This window comes from Berghia stephanieae, chromosome 12 (genome assembly GCF_034508935.2).
Source record: "Berghia stephanieae isolate SIO BIC M18660-M18661 chromosome 12, UCSD_Bste_1.3, whole genome shotgun sequence".
NCBI lineage: Eukaryota > Metazoa > Mollusca > Gastropoda > Nudibranchia > Aeolidiidae > Berghia > Berghia stephanieae.
This window is the reverse complement of record NC_088371.1, coordinates 1244484-1252319: the sequence shown is the minus strand read 5'-3', so window position 1 is coordinate 1252319 and position 7836 is coordinate 1244484.

The window sequence follows — 7836 nt, the reverse complement described above, 5'->3', positions numbered from 1 at the left end:
TTAAAAATCTAAATTAAAGACTATGTAGTTCTGTGATCAATTTTTATATCGTTAAATGTTATTTTTATAAAATTTAATGGTAATCTATGTTTGTGTGTGTGTGTTTGTGTGTGTGTGTTGTGTATGTGTGTGGGTGTATGCGATTGTGCGTGCTTGGGTTCGGTTGTACAGTGGTTAGAGCCTTATGGATTTTTCACGCTATACCTTCTTTTTCTGATTATTATTATTATTATTATTATTATTATTATTATTATTATTATTATTATTATTATTATTATTATTATTATTATTATTATTATTATTATTATTATTATTATTTTCATTATTACTATTATTATTACATTATTACTATTACTATTATTATTATTATTATTATTATTATTATTATTATTATTATTATTATTATTATTATTATTATTATTATTATTATTATTATTATTTTGTTTGTTGTTGTTGTTGTTGTTGTTGTTGTTGTTATTATTATTATTATTATTATTATTATTATTATTATTATAATTATTGGTGTTATTATTATCATTTTTACAAATATTATTCTATAGTCCTGGGATGTTTCTATGTCTTAGCAGAAAACCTCACATGATAGGGAGGAGTAATGACTAATTTAAACCTTATTTCGCGAACTTCGGGGACTATTTTGTGTCTCGGTTTTCCTTAAAGTATGCTCATTTTATGAAATAGAAGAAGGGGATGGGTGTTAAACGTAAGACGAGTCATATCAAATAGCTGCACTTTCAACACAATCTATTGTCTCAGAACTTATTGTGCAGTTACAGCAGACGGTTTAATTCTATTTTTTTCATGGTTTTCCGTTTTTCTATAGACGGTTTTGTTCTATAGACGGTTTTGGATGAAACTCAGTTGTCTTAATTAGAAAGGTTATTATTTTCACATTTCGTTCTTTCCCTCTCTAGGCTATAGTTTTTGTATTGCGACGTATAAAACAGTAATAATGAGTTGAGCCTAGATGCATTGTCGTGAATATGTACATTATTGCATATATTTTTGGTGTTGTTATGAGCGTTCCCTCTTGTTTTGTGTGCATCCTTCTTTTTCATGTCATCGCAATACAGATGGTGAAATGTCTTTCAGACATTGATGCTATAATGTTGGAATTGGACTAAAGACATCCTGACATACAATAGGATTCAATAGTCTGATGTCACGTCCACCCAGCAATCAGCAGCTTGGGTCTAAACAAAGAAAATCGGTGGAGAGATGTGGATTCTGATTTCATGATTTTAGATTTTCAGTAATATTTGTAGTAATATTCGTTTTGGCAGCTTGAGTCTTCGTTTGGAAATGTCACGGTCCCTCACATTGTTTTGATAAACAGGCCAAAACCCAATCACCAACATGTCCAATTGTTTTTTTACAGAAAGTTTGTTATACCTGAGTCTTGGATTAATCTGCTCCTAAATTCTCCGTTTTGCATTTGTCTCCTAGTACAACATGAAACTGTCTTGTGATTTTTTTTCGATGAAGAAAATACTGTTTTTCATGGAGCTGTCATAACGTTTGATAATGTTTTGAGAAATATTATTAATGTGATACTAAGCTGCTTGAAGATGTGAACCCTAAGAAGTAATAAACAAAAATGACTATAACAGCTTTAAAAAGAACAAAATTCCAAGCATGAAAAGTTTTGGACTCAAAACTCTTCTTCAGGAAACAAAAAAAAAGAAACGAAAACGTAAATGCATTACTCATGAAAAAAAAATCGACGGCAGAAATTACTTATAAATATTGTTCCCTTTTTTAATCAACCTCACACAGAGATCATCATTAATCTCCAGACTTCTGTCTTAAAACCACGTCTAACCTAGTCGGTAACATAGATGATAAACTGGCAAAAGGTCGGGGGATTTGGATGGCCGAGAAACACTTGAAACTTGGATCCTTTGAAATTTAGATTGTTATGGCTCAATAATACTCGCTATCACAGTGAGTGAGTCATTGAAGTCATAACTCCTGAGGAGGCAGACTCGGAGGTCATCATCCTCAATGGTTTCAGGGGAAAATTGCTGACGTCATTGGTTTTCGTGGAAATATACCTGCTGAGTGTTGTCGCTTTGTATCGTAGCATCATGAAGATCTGAGTATTTTCTAACAAATCAACGTCCAGCCAAACGGGATAACGATCTTCCATAACTTTTTAAAGGAATAAAATGTCGTGATAAATCACAACCTTTGCAGAAAACCTAAGGCATTTGTCAATTAGTAAGGGGTCTCTTTGGTCTCTTTATCCATGATTTCCGATCGACTTCATTCGCCTTCAAAACCAAGTAAGGCTGGATTTGATTATTAAAAGGTAGTATCGGATCCCATTTCCTTCTCAAAATATTTTTTAAATTTATGTAGATAGAAAATGTTGATACTTGACCACCGTTCATTTTGTCTATTTCATAAGATAACATTTATCTACGTTAGTCGGGAGAACGTACTTTATTTTTTAAATATGTTTTATGATTTAACCCAGAAATGTTGATGAAAATAAAATATTTCAATAGCGTTATAAAATAATTTGATATTGGTGTTATTTTGTGTTTATACCTAAGACACCTTTTGGCACAGCCAACGTTCATCGGTTAAATCCTATAACGAAACATTGTTCTCATCTCATTGTATAACAAAACAGTACCAGACAACTCAGAAAAAGCCATTCCAAAAAATTACCCTGACTTGGCTGTTGATCAAATGTCTAATCTCCTTATTACTCTGGCATGGAAGTTTTTTGCGCCGCAAAAAATCACAAAACATCACTGATTTCCATTGCGGCCACAACATCTGTAATTGTTTTTGCTGATTTTTGCAAATTTTGATATTTTTCAAAGAAAAAAAATAAATAAGAAAAAAATTGAAAAGGCGAAAAAAAGGCTATTTTTTCTTTTAATTCGATAGCTCTTGTAGAACGTAAAAGATAATGAATCAACAGCTGTTTTTTACTATCCCATTTTCTTCCTTTTTACTGTCGCTGCATTGATATGACCTTACATTTTTTGCAATCGCCGTGAAACCCTTCAAAACAAACATATACCTCTCTCTTTAATTAACTAATGATGGGTTTTTAGGAACATTAATAGCAAATTTTTGCAAAGAATTTGCAATTCTTTTGTGCAAATTTTGCGGTATGTTGCTTGCAAAATTTGGGAATATTTTTTTTTTGCAAAAAACATCCAGGTCAGATTGCTTGTTTAATTCAGATGTGCTGGCATTAGACGTCTTAATAGGAGCCTGACCGATAGTCATGTCTTAGGTTTGTTCCCTGGTCAAGGCGGGATGATTTGGAAACGTTTCTTTTCTTGATGCTATGTCGACACCGTTTCACATAGACGGATCTACATCTTTAGAACAGTTCCTGCTGTCTGATCTATTTATTTGTTATACAAGAAGCCCTCCCAGACCAACTTGGTAAAAAGTCTGATTATCCAAACTATCATTGTCTTCTTATAGTAGTAATAGTAAAGCTCTGGAATTAACATGTACTAATTTTTATGTCGGATAACCTAAACTACTATTGTCTCATTGCTGTAAAGGAAATAATAAAAAAGCAACACAAACATTAAAGCTGAAATGAATCCATCGCTTCGTTCAATTATCAGAAATGTGAGTGGAGCAGGCACTTATGGTGAAAAAAAAACAAGAAATGAAATGAGCAGGAACGTGCAAGAAAACAACAGAGAATAAAATACATCGTGGCGGCGATTGTTGGTTCGAACCCGCGATCTAACTGGTACGACAACTCCACCTGGCCGAGCAGATTGTCACTCTATCTTATGAGCTATCCACGTCGTGGAGCTCATAGCTAATAAGGTAGAGTCACAAACATAACATAGAAACAATTGAGACATTGAGTATGCTCCGGTATTTGGGGTGAATTTTTAATTCAGAAAAGTGAGTGGAGCCGGCACTTATGTTGATAATATCAAGAAATGAAGTGAGTAATAAAGTGTCATTAAAAATTGGAACTGTGTTTTCAGTCCACCAGTAGACTGAAAACATAGCTGTGTATTCAGTCCACCGGAAATAAAAATATTTAAAAAGGACCAATTATCGTCTATACTTACCTTAATCGATAGTGACAACTTTGATACTGAGCCTATTATAGGCATCATCAGAAATGGACAGGCATAAAATCTATAGCAATTCAACGGCTGAATAATATCATTTACAGTGTTTTATTTACTCTCAGGAAATCTTGATTGAGAGTTGTTCGAAACCGGGTGCCTGAAATTGATCTCAATTCTCTCCAACATTGACGAGATTCTTACCGTGGCTGCGAGATAGCCATTGGCCTGGGCAATTTGGCCAAAATTGACCACACAGAGAATAATGTTTCTACATTTAATTTAAAATTAACATTTACATCTATTTTTAATTTTTCCTAGTCCTTTGGATTTTTTTTTTTTTTGGTGATTATCAAAACCGATGAATTTTCCAAGGAGATCAGAGTATTAGTATTGCTTGCCCAAGTAAGGTTCTATTTCGTCACTTTTCACATTGACCACTGGCCTCGAGTACGGCTGTGCTTCGAGGCCTTCCCCCCTCTTCCCCCCCCCCCCTCCCAGGCAGTCTTCACTTTGTCTTCTTCTAAGATCCTTTTCTTTCAAAATCATCCCTTGTCCTTTGAATTGTAGGGCTGGTCTATTGTTCATCGTCTATCATGTCTTCTAAAACTGTATTTTTTTTTTTGGACTGGCATCCCATTTTTTTCCTTTCCACTAGCACTAAAATGTTTTATATGCGCCATCAAACCTTTAAAAACAAAAGAGTCCTCAAAAGAATGTAGAGTTATCTTCCTTGCTGCTCACGTCGGTACTGTCTACACCAAAAGTGTCCCAATCTGTAACTTTATTAATAAGGATAGGAACCAAAGTAAAAAAAAAATCGAGTTGAAGTAGCTACAAAGCAGTCCTTCTCTCTCTCTCTCTCTCTCTCTCTCTCTCTCTCTATCTATCTATCTATCTATCTATCTATCTATCTATCTATTTATCTATACTCTATCTCCAATCTCTCCCACCCCCACCCCCCTTTTCTCTTTGACGCTCCGTTAAACACACTCAAGACCTAATAACTATAAAGATGTTCTCTATTTTTCTTTTATCTTTTTTTATTTTTTTTGGTTGGCTTTTGGTTTGTTTGTTCGTTTTTGTTTCGTTTTTCTCCGGATTCATATTGTTACGTACAAGAAATACACAAGGCAATACATTTTGACGCCTCACTGTGTTCTAAATTAAAATAATAATCTTAAAAGTGAGTAAAAGTAAATCATTTTTTTTACAAAATTAAAAGTCGATCAAACTTCTCGAGTCACCAGGAATGGCGTCAAAGTATTGAACTTGAAAATTAAGAATTTTTTGCCAAGGGAGTACACAGCCGTGCCTGATGACAGTGATTGATATGAAAAGTGACCAAAATAGAACTTTAGGTGGGCAAACAATACTAAAACTCTGATCTCCTTGGAAAACTCATCGGTTTTGATAATCAAAAAATTATAACGGACTAGGAAACATTAAAAATAGATATAAATGTCAATTTGAGACTACTTATAGAAACATTATTCTCTGTGTGGTCAACTTTGGCCAAATTGGCCAGGCCAATGGCTATCTGGCGACCATGTTATCGAGAATTGAGATCTATTTCAGGCTCCCGATTTCGAACAACTCTCACTCAAGACTTTCGGAGAGTAAATAAAACGCTGTAAATGATATTATTAAGCCGTCAAATTGCCATACATATTATTTCTATCCACTTTTGATTATGACTACCTTACAATAGGCTCAATATTAATTCATTATCGTCATTATCGATAATTGGTCCGTTTTAAATATTTTTATTTCCGGTGGACTGAATACACAGCTGTGTTTTCAGTCCACTGGTGGACTGAAAACACAGTTCCTTAAAAATTCACCCCAAATACCGGAGCATACTCAATGTCTCAATTGTTTCTATGTTATATGTTTGTGTTGAGAATATTGGCTATTAAGCTAAATTGCTGGCCAACTAACTTCACGGAGGTTGTGTGTCTTGGACCTGCGATCTCAAGTAGTCGGGAAGAGAGAGAGCTCTTATAATGACTAGGGTTAGAGACGATCTTTTTTGGGATTGTGGATAGCTCATACGGTAGAATCATGTCCCAGTAAGGTCGCGGGTTCAAACCCCCATCACCGCCGCAAAATGTTTATTCTCTATTGTCTTCTGGAACTTTCCTACTCACTTCATTTCTTGTTGTTATCAACATAAGTGCCTTCTCCACTCACTTTCTGCTTTAGTCTGAGTCTAGTTACTAGTAGACGTCATTGCGTCAAGAAGATAACAGCTATTTTTAGATTCAGTGCGCTTCGATTTGGAAATATATTACGTGGGTTTCGAATGACAGATGCAAAAAGTGTCATGTTGCCATTGACACTGGCATTAAAAATCTATAAAATAAGTGCAGATCGTTGAAAGGACTCATTTTTTGAGTAAAATCTAAAAAACCCTGATCTATTATTATTATTATTATTATTATTATTCACAACCACATTCCACAACACTATCACACACACATGTACACACAACACACAACACACAACACACCTACACGCACACACAAACTTACACACACACACACACACTCATAATATAAACATGAGAGCACATCACAATACAAATCAACGCTAATCACCACTACACAACGTAACAACTTTAGTTTGGAGAAAGAACTTTTCTACGGACATTACAATGGATCACGCCGACTGAAGAAGTGTAAAAAACACAGAAACGAGTCGTCTCGGCCACACAAATGTGAGTGAAAATTTGCATTATATATTAGCTCTAACCAGCATTATCGAGCACTTTCGTACCTACAAGTACCCACCAACACTCATGTATATAAAATATATATATATATATATATATATATATATATATATATATATATATATATATATGGGTGCTGTGTCATCGACTCGACAAGATTAGATTAAATATTGTTGGTATCCGGGCCCTAAGTGCTAACCCTGTCAGCTCTTGGCTATATTATGAGAAGATAGATATATCGAAGTAAAACAGTAAACATGACATTACATAGACGCAATCATAGACTAATTAAGCAATCAATTATTATTTATACCTTGTAACAATTCATTTAATATAGTGTTGCATTCTCAATTTTAACTCACTTTAACGCAATGAATTAATTCTTCAACAAACCATAAAGCTTTATAATATGTTAAACTTGAAGATAATTGAAATAATTTCACGGTGTTAATTACTGAATCGCTTGATAATTACTCAACACATCACCACAATAGTTATTTAAATAATATAAAGTTAAAGCATCTCACCGACCACAAACTCAACATATAATATCGCTCAGAGCCCATTGTAGGGTTCGATATAAAACTGGCCATATATATAGGACCTTTTCACATTAAAAAAGAGCTTTATATAGCGCAATATCCAATACTATGCTCAAAGCGCTTTACAACGTGTCGCTGGTCAACAGCAACATTTATCATGTATGACGGAACATGACGCCTGTCAGGCGATATTACAAATTTTCGGACAAAGACAACACTGTTAGCGGCCAGGTACTCATTTTATACCTGAGTACGGTGAGAGAATGTTACTAAAGAGCCTTTACCAAGGAAGCAACTATATGCCGAACGCGAGGCTTGAACCCAGGACCTTTCTATCCGAAAGCGAGTGTCATAACACTAGACCACATAGCCGCAATTTGCTATAACATAGGTCAAAACACAATTCCCGGCCAATACACATGTCCTACAGATTTTTCTTATTAGATCTCGAATCGCAAGCTCCACGTCACACCAC